Below are 13,722 nucleotides of genomic sequence, written 5' to 3' on the forward strand. Positions count from 1 at the left end.
CAGGACAATAGGTTAAATGCTTAGCTTGCTGGTGCCGAATAAACTGCAGCCTCCAGAATGTCATGAGCCTAAGGCTTTCATGCGTTTTTGTTAACTATATACGCCTTTAGTTAAAGAATGTTACGTATCATAGTTTATTACTTATTAAAGCTTTATTCTTAATATAGAATAGAATAGCTACTGTTATTGACCTTTTAAGAAAAATACAGTGTGAAACTTTAAGTTTGTAATCTTGAAGAAAAATCTAAAGTTGAAAGGAACATGTTTTAACTAACCTTTTTTTGTATCTCAGGTGGAGGGAACAGAAAGGGCTTTAAGTCAAATGTTAATGTCAAATCTTACACAAAACTTGATTGTGAAATGATATAAAAGCTGATGCTTTTCATTTAATAAATGGGTCATCTGCAGCATGCAGCTGAGGAGTTGGCTCCAATTGTTTCCATGCTGTTTGTAGCCCATCCTGCCCAGCCTCACAGATGTTCACCAGAGAAATCTTCATTCCCTTTCTTAAAAATGTGGACGCCACTGACAAGTTTGCCTTGGCCCTGGTCACCACACTATCTGCCAACACTCAAAGCAAAAGGTGGCTTTTGCTCATCAACTCATGGATATCCAACATGAAACGTCCAGGTAACAATCTCTGTTTCAAATACCTTTGCCTTTGTACTGCTCACATTTGGATTCAGCTCAGTATCAGCATAACTCAAGACCTACAGCTCAGGTTGCCCATCATCCAACACTTGAGGTGTGATGGTCTGGTCTGGTCAGGTCTGGTCATGTCGGATCATTTTTGGTCTGGCCCAGTCTTGTCCACTCTTGTCTGGTCAGGTCTGTTTGTGTTTATTCACGTCTGGTCTGTTTTGGTCAGTTCGGTCATGTCTGGTCACATCCAGTCTGGTACAGTCTTGTCTGGTCGAGTCCAGTCATGACCAGTTGTATCTGGACGTTTCTGGTCTGGTCTTATCATGTCTGGTCTGGACTGGCCATGTCTGGTCTCGTCTGGTCATGCTGGTCATGTCTGGTTGGGTCTGGTCTGGTCATGTCCAGTCGGGCCCATTCATGTCTGGCCATGTCCAGTCATATCCAATCATGTCCAGTCTGGTTCACTCTAGGCCCAGCTGCTTTCTTTAGAGTTGTGGCTGTATCCCTGGAAAAGTGTGGCAGTTCAGGGTCAACATTTTATTTTAAATCTGCATCCCAGAATCACACATTGGTACTCTCAGTTTGAAAAGACATGAACACACATGACCAGACCAGAACAGACCTGACCAGACCAGGCCATAACCGACCAGACCAGAACAGACATGACTGGATAGGACTGGACCTGACTGGACAGGACCAGACTGGACCAGACATGACTGGAACCAACCAGACCAAACTGGATCGGATTGGACTCTACTAGACACAACCAGACCCGACTGGAACAGGCTAGCTCAGACTGAATATGACTGCACATGATCAGACATGACCAGACACGACCAGAGCAGACTGGCTCAGAAAAGAAATGACTGGAAAAGACTGGACAAGACACAACCAGTTATGACTGGAACAGACTGGACACAACAAGAACAGACTGGCATAGAACTGACAAGAATGTACATGAATGTATCAGACTGAACCGGACTGGATCAGAATGGACCATACCAGACTATATTGGACATGACCAGACATGACTAGATCAGCCAGCTCAGAATAGACCAGAATGGTTCAGAACGGATCAAACTCGACCAAAACGGATGAGACCTGATCAGACAGGTTCTAATCAGTTCAAACCGGACCAGACCGGTTCTGACCGGATCAAACCGGTTCTGACCAGTTCAAACTGGTTCAAATCGGATCAAACCGGTTCCGACCGGTTCAAACCGGCTCAAACCGGTTCCGACCGGTTCGAACCGGTTTGAACCGTTCAAACCAGATCGAGTCGGTTCAAACCGGATCAAACCGGTTCCAACCGGTTCAAACCGGATCAAAATGGTTCCGACCGGATCAAACCAGTTCAAACCAGTTCAAACCGGATCTAACCAGTTTAAACTAGACCAAACCAGATCAGACTGGTCCCAACAAGTTCAGACCAGATCAGACTGGATGAGACTTTTATCAACCTGGACATGACAGATTACAACTGGTTCAGACTGGATCAAACCGTTTCAGACCAGAACAAACTGGACATGGCCAGTTATGATCAGATCAGCCTGGATCAGACCAGATCAAACCAGACACAAGTTACACGGATCATACTGGCCCATAATGGACCAGGCCAGAACAGACTGTCTCAGACCGGACATGACCAGTTATGACCGGATCTGACCAGACCCAACTGGACCAGACTGGACATGACTGGGTATAACCAGTTATGACCTGATCAGACTGGACCAGAACAGTCCAGACAGGACAAGACTGGACACAACTGGTAACAACCAGATCAGACCAGAACAGACTGGCTCAGACTGGTACTGACTGGACACAACTGTTTACAAACAGATCAGACTGGACCAGATCGGTTCATACTGGACCAGACTGGACACGACCAGTTACCACCAGATCAGACTGGAGCAGACCGGCTCAGAATGGACCTGACCAGACCTGACTGGACCAGACTGGACATGACCAATTATGACTGGATCAGACTGGAGGAAACCAGAACAGACCAGCTCAGACTAGACATGACTGGTTACAACTGGATCTGACCCATGCAGACTGGACCAGACTGCCTCAGGCTGGCTCAGACTGGACTTGACCAGACCCAACTGCATCAGACCAGACCAGACCTGATATGACCGGTTACAACTGGATCTGAACAACCTATACAGACCAGACCAGAACAGACTGGCTCAGACCAGACATGACCAGAAATGACTGGAACATACCAGCTCAGACCGGACATGACCAGACCAGACCATAGTGGATGAGATTAGGCCAGACTGGACATGACTGGACATGACCCAATCAGACCGGCCCAGACTGGTTGTGACTGGAACAGACCAGAACAGACTGGCCCAGACCAGACATGACTGAACATGACTGGAACACACCAGCTCAGACCAGACATGACCAGATATTATGGGAGCAGAATTGTCCTGGCCAGACCTGACATGACATGAGGGGTTGTGACTGGAATAGACCAAATACTCCTGGACCTGACTGGACCCAACCAGACATGACCTGACATGACTGGACCAGACAGGACCCTATGAGTCCTGACTGGACTAGACAGGATCAGACCAGACACGACCAGTTGCAACCAGACATGACCAGAGAGGAACAGACCAGACCAGACATGACCGAACTTTTTTTTTAATTTTATTTTTATTTTTTACAGAATACATAGATTTAAACAAAATAACATTCACACAGAGGGAACCCTCCTGCACTGCTGGTGGGAATGTAAACTGGTACAGCCACTATGGAGAACAGTCTGGAGATACCTTAGACATCTATACATAGAACTTCCATATGACCCTGCAATCCCACTCTTGGGCATCTATCCGGACAAAGCTCTACTTAAAAGAGACACATGCACCCGCATGTTCATTGCAGCCCTATTCACAATAGCCAGGACATGGAAACAAGCCAAATGTCCATCGACAGATGATTGGATTCGGAAGATGTGGTATATATACACAATGGAATACTACTCAGCCATAAAAAAGGATGACATAATGCCATTTGCAGCAACATGGATGGAACTAGAGACTCTCATCCTGAGTGAAATGAGCCAGAAAGACAAAGACAAATACCATATGATATCACTTATAACTGGAATCTAATATCCAGCACAAATGAACATCTCCTCAGAAAAGAAAATCATGGACTTGGAGAAGAGACATGTGGTTGCCTGATGGGAGGGGGAGGGAGTGGGAGGGATCGGGAGCTTGGGCTTATCAGACACAACCTAGAATAGATTTATAAGGAGATCCTGCTGAATAGCATTGAGAACTATGTCTAGATACTCATGTCGCAACAGAAGAAAGGGTGGGAGAAAAAACTGTAACTGCAATGTATACATCTAAGGATGACCTGACCCTCTTGCTGTACAGTGGGAAAATAAAAAAAAAAAAAAAAAAAAAAAACATTCACACAGGTAATTATATCATGGATATTAAGAAACAGATTAAGTGACTCCCACAGGAGAAATGGAATGGAAAATATGCTGAGACAAATAGGAAATTTATCCTATACTTTATCCCATTTTTATGGCTTTCATTTTTACTACTTAGTATTATCTATTTCATTTCAACTTTTCCTTAAAAATTAGCATTATATTAAAATTGCTATATTATGCAACTAAAATATATAAAGGTGAAAGCCTTATATACCATTAAATATTTTATATAGCATAATAAAAGAATAACTTAACTGGCAAGAATAACAAAAATAATACACCCTCTGAAAATAAGTAAAATATAAAATGCATAAATTGGTTAAAAAACAATGTAACTATATAAATATGTCCTCACAATTTGTTACTTCTTATTGATACTTCAATATAGGCATTACACCATTCTAGGTGGTGTGATAACCAAGACATTATAGACTTTACATTGTACCATTGAGAGAAATGGTTATTAATAATACAATTGTAGAACTGTATTATTTAATTGTACAGTGGCATTGTTTAATAATAATTATCATAATTTCTTTGATGGAGAGGAAGTCAGAATCAGATCTAAGGAGACTTCAGCATTCCAAGAATGATGTCAAATGACCCCATTCATGGTAGATTATGCACTTATTTACTATGAGATATATTTCTTCTCCAGAGATTCCTTGTTTGTGTATCAATTGTAGATTTTTGGTTTGCAGTTATTCTGAAGTTTTGATATGAGTCTATATGTATATGAGATTGTTTTAAGTTGTTCTCTTGACATGACCAAACTTGACCAGACCTGAGTGGATCTGACCAGACTGACCAGACTTGACTGGTCCAAACCAGACCCAACCATACCCCACCGGACCCAACCAGACCAGACTGGACATGACCAGACCCAACCAGATGACCAGATACCCTCAGACATGACCAGACCAGACATGACCAGACACAACCAGACACAACCAGACCTGAAAAGACCAGACCAGACATGACCACACCAGACCAGACACATCCAGACATGACCAGAAATTACCAGACCAGGCCAGAACTGACCAGACACAACCAGACTGACAGGACATGTCCAGAAATGACTGGACATGACTGGACCAGACCAGACCAGACCAGACCCAACCAGACATGACCAGACTAATCTGGACATAACCAGAAATGACCAGACATGACTGGACAAGACGACATGACAGGACCCGACCAGACCAGACCAGACCCAACCAGACCAGATGAGACATGACCAGACCCAATCAGACAGGACCAAATATGACCAGACATGACCAGACAAGACCAGACATGACCAGATGAGACCAGACATGAGCAGACACAACCAGACCAGACCAGACACATCCAGAAACACCCAGACCACCAGACATGACTAAACATGACCAGACCAGACCAGAACTGACCAGACCCAACCAGACCAGACCAGACTGGACATGACCGGACATGACCAGACAAGACCACACATGACTGGAACTGACCAGGCCAGAACAGACATGACTGGACCCAACTGGACCTGACCAGACCAGACTGGACATGAGAGGAACAGACCGGACCAGACCCAACCAGACCAGACATGACCTTACACAACCAGATCAGACCAGACAGGACCAGACCAGACCAAACATTAACAGACATGATGAGACCAGACCAGACCAGACAGGTTGAAAAGTATGTATGTGAGCAATAAAGACCAACTTCACATATAGACTGGATCATGAAACGTAGTAAAGAGTGAGGAGAAAAGTGTGCCAAACAGGGGCTCTAACCCCTATATTAAAAGGGAGAGCTGTGATTTTTAGGGACACATCTCGATAGTCTCCCCGATAATGAGTGAAATAGGTTGGACAAGAGTGCTCTTTCTTCCCTGAAGTTGGATATCCACCTGAACCACTGACAACTCCTCATCATAGAGATCATGCCCTGGGCTGTTGCTTGAATCAAAATCACCTTTATCTCACCCATCTCTCTTGCTCTCTCTCTCTCTAGTTGCTTCTCTCTCTTTCTCTCACATAGTACTGCCACAACATTTCCTCTGTTGATCCTTAAAATATCATCTCAGCCAGGAGAGACGTCCAACTTTTACCCAATATTTTCCCTCTGATCTCCCAACTAAAATACACTTGCATTTCTGGAAAGAGCTCCTCTGTAGGAATAGAGATATCCCAACTCAGGCTGTCTTCCCCCAGTAATCCAATTATCAGACCGTCATTGGGACCCCATGACAACAGCTTGTGAATTGAATTCAACTTGGCTCAAAATTAGACACAGAAATCAAAACCTTTTCAACCACATTCGCATGAGGGTGCTATCAAGAATATGCAATCCTGCAGCAGACCGCACAAGGAAGATTAGGGCTTGTGGATTCACTGGGGAGTTAGACAATGGTCTAGTGCTTGAAGGATTAAGGAATTGATGTCTTTGACTCTTCATGTCTCACTGCATTTGCTTCAGAACCCTAGCCTGAGCATTCTTGACCAAGTTCTGGCTGACAATGTGCTGAAGTACCAGTCTTCTGTTACCCAAACCCAGTCTATTAAGGAAAAAATCTCATCCTTTTCTAGACCCAAGACTTGCAGGGACAGAGTCCCATCTCTTCCAAGAGGGAACCCTCAAGACCCTCAACATGAAAACTTCATGCCAGGGCTCACAGAAGTTCACAAGATAGATCCTCCTTCCCTTTCTTACAAATAAGGACACCACTGACTCTGGCACTGGCCCTGGTAACCATACTACCAGCAGACACCCAAAGTGAAAGTGGGCTTGCTCTCATCAACCCATGGATATCCAACCTGAAATATCACAGTTCCACTCTCTGTTTAAAATTCTATTGCCTTTTCTAGCATGTGGTTTCAGCTATTGACATGTATATTCAGAAGAGTGGAGCAGCAAATTACCCCTTTTGAATGGCTTTATGAGGGGTGATATCAAGAGCCTCATGCTTGGTGAAGGCAGAAGGGCATGTTTTTTGCATTTGTACTCTGGGATGATGTGTATATTATGGCCATAAAACACAAGATTTTTATCCCACTTAGGAAATATTTGAGTTGGCCTGCTCACTGCTCCCTTTAAGATACACTATGATCAACCTGCAAGCCTCTTTACTTGATTTTTATCTCAGTAGACTGATGAGAGTGGAGGCCATGAGTGTAAAATGATTGAGATAATATTTTTCATCAAAATGTACCACCCATCTGATGGAACAGCCTTCAGATCAGTATCAACATACCTCGAGACCAACAGCTCAGGTTGCCCATTGTCCAACCCTCAAGGTGTGATGGGGAGATCTTCCAACCTGCTGCCCAACACACACCTCTCACCTCACAGAATGTCAGTTGTAATATCAGGCTCAATGGGCATCATCCCATTGCCATGGTATCCAGTTGGCCTGAAATTTGCAGAAGGAAGGGAATGCCACCCACTCTGGACGTCCTTCTCTCTATAGAATTGTGGCTGTTACCCTGGATATGAGCAGAAGTTCAGGGTCAAAATTTTATTTAAAACATGCATCCAAGAACCGCACATTTTCTCAGTTTGAAAAGAATATATTTGAGTGACAAAGACCCAATTTGCATATAGACTGGATCCTGAAAATAAGTACGGAGTGAGTAGAAACACAACATGAGAATCACTTTATATGGGAAGTGGTCTTTTGGCTCAGGGAAAATGTTGACTGTCTTTTGCCTTTATCCCCACATCATGCCATTTTAGTGGAAAAGGGTGTAATACAGGGCCTCTAACCCTTATCTTCCAGTGGAGAGCTGTGAATTTTAGGACCACATCCCAATATTCTCACCAAAAATGAATAAAAGAAGTTGGACAATGGTGCTGTTTTTTCCCTGAAGTTGGATATCCACCTCAACCACTGACACCTCCTCAGCTTTGAGATATTGCCCTGGACTGTTGCTTGAAACAAAATCTCCTTTATCTCTCCACCTTCCCTCTCTCCTTCTCTCACCTTCTCTCAAATATTACTGCCTCAAGATTTCCACTGTTGACCATGGAAATATTATATCTTCCAAGAGAGCCATCCAAGACTTTACCCAAATCTTTCCCTATGTCTTATGATCCCCCATCCAAAATACAGTGGCTCTTCCATGAAGAGCCCGTATGTCAGAAAATATACATTCCAACTCGGGCCATCCCCCTCCCTTTTAATCCAATTATCAGACATTCACTGTAACCCCTGACAACCTCTTGTGAACTGAGTTCTAACTGGCTAAAATTTGGACTCAGAAATCAAAAGGTTTTCAATCACATTCATATGAGGGCTCTATCAAGAATCAGCTTTCCTGCAGCAGAGCACTAAGGAATATTAGGTCTTGTGGATTCACTGGGGAGTGGACATGTGGTCTTGTGCACTGGGGAATTAGGAATTGATATCTGTGACTCTTCATGTCTCACTGAATTTGCAGCAGAACAACAGTTAGAGCAATCTTAACGAAGGCCTGGCTGACAATGAGCCAGAATGCAAGCAGTGTCACCAAACCCCAGTCTACTTTGGAAAAGCCTCATCCTTCTCTAGAGACACAACTTGCAGGAATCAAGTCCCTTCTCCAGCAAGAGGGAAATCACAAGAACCTCAACATGAAGACTTACCCCAGGTCTCGCAAAAGTTCACCAGAGGACCCTCCTCTTTAAACATACTTAGGGTCCTGTTGTTCTGCTTGTGCGCTTTAGCATGGCCATGGGCTGGCTGTGCATGTGGAGGTCAGTTCTCATGCTGGTGGTCGGGGGTGCTACCTTGTGTCAAGTTGCCACAAACCCCGTGTGAGGTTAAACCGAGACCCTGTTGGGGTAGGGGATCCACGGTCAGGTTTCCGGGTGCCTCTATTTACAACGAGACTGCTGCTGATTAAATGGCAACCTTACTGAATTTGAGTGTGTGTTTTACCTCATGCAGAAGTGCAGCTTTTCTGAATCAAAGCACATGGGTGCTGAATCCAGGAGAGAGAACGTTTCCCCGAGAGAGACTGTTTCTCACCCCATGCTTACTGTGCATCCTCCCATCTGAGAGAAAATATCTGAACGTGCATGTATGAGACAGGTTTTCCGAGCTTTATGAAGAAGGCGTCACCAGAGCGCTACATCTCCGAATGAGTGCTTCTGGAGCGTTTTCAAGTCCCGTCCACTCCTGAGTTAAAGAGGCAGCTCCCGAAACGCCATTCCATTGAAAGCACCACCACCCTTTCCAGAATACTTTGTCACATACAGGCTTATGAAGATTGAAAATATTTCCTGTGTTCGGGTATTACAGAGAGGTGTGGCATCATCTCAGAACACAACTTTGGACTTTAGCTATGTATGATCAGTGTGATTTCCTGAGGGGAAAAGTGCACCCAAAGATGCCAGAGGGCGGTCAACTTGGTGAGATAATAAAGAAATAGGTAACATAAAATGAACGAAGAGTAAGAACTGTGGTTGTAAATTGAAAATAACCAGGACACGTCGGGCAACAATATTTCTTTACACTGGGTCCCTGGAGAGTGTGATGGGCAGACGTGAACTGGCCTGTCTTCAGATAACTTATGCAGGGCATCGGCAGTCGACAGAGTGTGAGCAATCTAAGGAAAAACTCGTCCCTGTAACCAGGGTTGGAATCGGAACCATTCCAGTAACAACTGGGACAAAGTCACATACGACACAGTGGGCACTGCATCTAGATGTCGTGGTGGAGGGCCCAGGTAAAAGGAAGCTTTCTGTGGAATGGAGGAAAGAGCATTCTTCTCAGCCTGATTCTCTTCATTTAACAAACCTCGTAATGAGAGGGTGGCAAGTGCCTGGAAGACAGTGGCTTGAAGCAATATCAAAGGAGACAGAGACAAGAGGGATAAAATACTTCTAGGAAATATATCCACCCCTCCAAAACAGAAAAAAAAAGGAAAGAAAAAAGAAAAATTAAAAGTCGGAAACAAGTTACCTGTTTCTGCCTGAAGTTCTCCTGAAAAGGAAATTTATAAATAGTCATGTAAATGTTCAGGAAACCACGACAGATAGTAATAAGACGAGGACAATTGCCAGGCATGGAGTTTCTTTTTTTTTTTTTTTTTAATTTCCCACTGTACAGCAAGGGGGTCAGGTTATCCTTAGATATATACATTGCAATTACAGTTTTTCCCCCACCCTTTCTTCTGTTGCAACATGAGTATCTAGACATAGTTCTCAATGCTATTCAGCGGGATCTCCTTGTAAATCTATTCTAAGTTGTGTCTGACAAGCCCAAGGTCCCGATCCCTCCCACTCCCTCCCCCTCCCATCAGGCAACCACAAGTCTCTTCTCCAAGTCCATGATTCTCCTTTCTGAGGAGAAGTTCATTTGTGCTGGATATTAGATTCCAGTTATAAGTGATATCATATGGTATTTGTCTTTGTCTTTCTGGCTCATTTCACTCAGGATGAGAGTCTCTAGTTCCATCCATGTTGCTGCAAATGTCATCCTTTTTTACGGCTGAGTAGTATTCCATTGTGTATATATACCACATCTTCCGAAGCCAATCATCTGTCGATGGACATTTGGATTGTTTCCATGTCCTGGCTATTGTGAATAGTGCTGCAATGAACATGCGGGTGCACGTGTCTCTTTTAGGTAGAGATTTGTCCGGATAGATGCCCAAGAGTGGGGTTGCGGGGTCATATGGAAGTTCTATGTATAGATGTCTAAGGTATCTCCAAACTGTTCTCCATAGCGGCTGTACCAGTTGACATTCCCACCAACAGTGCAGGAGGGTTCCCTTTTCTCCACAGCCCCTCCAGCACTTGTTATTTGTGGATTTATTAATGATGGCCATTCTGACTGGTGTGAGGTGGTATCTCATGGTAGTTTTGATTTGCATTTCTCTTATAATCAGCGATGTTGAGCATTTTTTCATGTGTTTGTTGGCCATCTGTGTATCTTCTTTGGAGAACAGTCTATTCAGGTCTTTTGCCCATTTTTCCATTGATTGATTGGTTTTTTTGCTGTTGGGTTGTATAAGTTGCTTATATATTCGAGAGATTAAGCCCTTGTCCGTTGCATCATTTGAAACTGTTTTCTCCCATTCTGTAAGTTGTCTTTTTGTTTTCTTTTGGGTTTCCTTTGCTGTGCAAAAGCTTTTCAGGTTGATGAGGTCCCATGGGTTTATTTTTGCTCTAATTTCTATTGCTTTGGGAGACTGACCTGAGAAAATATTCATGATGTTGATGTCAGAGAGTGTTCTGCCTATGTTTTCTTCTAGGAGTTTGATGGTGTCCTGTCGTATATTTAAGTCTTTCAGCCATTTGGAGTTTATTTTGGTGCATGGTGTGAGGGTGTGTTCTAGTTACATTGCTTTGCATGCAGCTGTCCAGGTTTCCCAGCAATGCTTGCTGAATAGACTTTCTTTTTCCCATTTTATGTTCTTGCCTCCCTTGTCAAAGATTAATTGACCATAGGTGTCCGGGTTTATTTCCGGATTCTCTATTCTCTTCCATTGGTCTGTCTGTCCGTTTTGGTACCAGTACCACACTGTTTTGATGACTGTGGCTTTGTAGTATTTCTTGAAGTCTGGGAGAGTTATGCCTCCTGCTTGGTTTTTGTTTCTCAGGATTTCTTTGGTGATTCTGGGTCTTTTGTGGTTCCATATAAATGTTTGGATTGTTTGTTCTAGTTCTGTGAAAAATGTCATGGGTAATTTGATAGGGATTGCATTGAATCTGTAGCTTGTTTTGGGTAGTATGACCATTTTCACAATATTGATTTTTCCAATCCAGGAACATGGAATATCTTTCCATTTCTTTACATCTTCTTTGATTTCTTTGATTAAGGTTTTATAGTTCTCGGCATATAGGTCCTTTACCTCCTTGGCCAGGTGTATTCCGAGGTATTTGATTTTGTGAGGTACAACTTATAGGGTATTGTATTTTTGTATTCCTTTTCTAATGTTTCATTGCTGGTATACAGAAATGCAACTGACTTCTGAATGTTAATCTTATATCCTGCCACTTTGCTGAATTTATTGATCAGTTCAAGGAGTTTTGGGGTTGAGTCCTTAGGGTTTTCTATGTATAGTATCATGTCATCTGCATACAGTGACAGTTTGATCTCTTCTCTTCCTATATGGATGCCTTTTATTTCTTTTGTTTGTCTAATTGCTGTGGCTAGGACTTCCAGAACGATGTTGAAGGGCAGTGGTGAGAGTGGGCATCCCTGTCTTGTTCCAGATTTGAGGGAGAAGGCTTTCAGTTTTTCCCCATTGAGGATTATATTTGCTGTGGGTTTCTCATAAATGGCTTTGATTATATTCAGGAATGTTCCCTCTATACCCACTTTGGCGAGGGTCTTGATCATGAATGGATGTTGGACTTTGTCAAATGGTTTTTCTGCATCTATTGAGATGATCATATGATTTTTGACCTTTTTTTTGGTAATGTGGTGTATGATGCTGATTGATTTGCGTATGTTGAACCATCCTTGTGAACCTGGGATGAACCCAACCTGATCATGGTGTATAATTTTTTTTTGGTATGTTGTTGGATTCGGTTGGCTAAGATTTTGTTGAGAATTTTTGCATCTATATTCATCAATGATATTGGGCGATAGTTTTCTTTTTTGGTGGTATCTCTGTCTGGTTTTGGAATGAGGGTAATGGTGGCCTCATAGAATGTCTTTGGGAGTATTCCTTCTTCTTCAACCTTTTGAAAGAGGTTAAGGAGGATGGGCAGTAATTCCTCTTTATATGTTTGATAGAATTCACCTGTGAAGCCATCTGGTCCTGGACTTTTACTTGTAGGGAGTGATTTTATGACCTCTTCAATTTCATTTCTAGTGATCAGTCTGTTCAGTTGGTCTGTTTCTGCTTGATTCAGTTTTGGCAGGCTGTAAGATTCTAGAAAATTGTCCATTTCTTCCAGATTGTCAAACTTGTTGCCATACAGTTGTTCATAGTATTCTCTTATGGTTTTTTGTATTTCTGTTGTATCCGTTGTGATTTCTCCTTTTTCATTTCTAATTTTGGTGATTTGGGTTCTTTCTCTCCTCTTTTTAGTGAGTCTGGCCAGGGCTTTGTCAATTTTGTTCACCTTTTCAAAGAACCAGCTCTTGGTTTTATTAATTTTCTCTATTGTTTTTTGAGTCTCTATTTTATTGATTTCTTCTTTGATCTTTATAATTTCCTTCCTTCTGCTGACTTTAGGACTTCTTTTTTCTTCTTTTTCTAATTCGTTTAGGTGGAGGGTTAAGTTGTCAATTTGGGATCTTTCTTCTTTTTTGAGAAAGGCCTGTATTGCTATAAATTTCCCTCTGAGCACTGCTTTCGCAGCATCCCATAGATTTTGAGAGGTTGTGTCTTCATTATCATTTGTTTCAAGGTAGTTTTTAATTTCCTTCTTGATTTCCTCATTGACCCATTGGTTTTTTAGTAGCGTGTTGTTTAGTCTCCATGGAGTAGGTTTTTTCTCTTTCCTTTTCCCGTGGTTGGTTTCTAATTTCATGGCATTGTGGTCAGAGAAGATACTTGAGATAATTTCTACGCTCCTAAATTTATTGAGATTCGCTTTGTGTCCCAATATGTGGTCGATTCTTGAGAATGTTCCATGAGCATTTGAGAAGAATGTGTATTCTGCTTTTTTTGGATGTAGTGTCCTGAAGATATCAATGAAGTCTA

Source organism: Sus scrofa, chromosome 7 (assembly GCF_000003025.6).
Source record: "Sus scrofa isolate TJ Tabasco breed Duroc chromosome 7, Sscrofa11.1, whole genome shotgun sequence".
NCBI lineage: Eukaryota > Metazoa > Chordata > Mammalia > Artiodactyla > Suidae > Sus > Sus scrofa.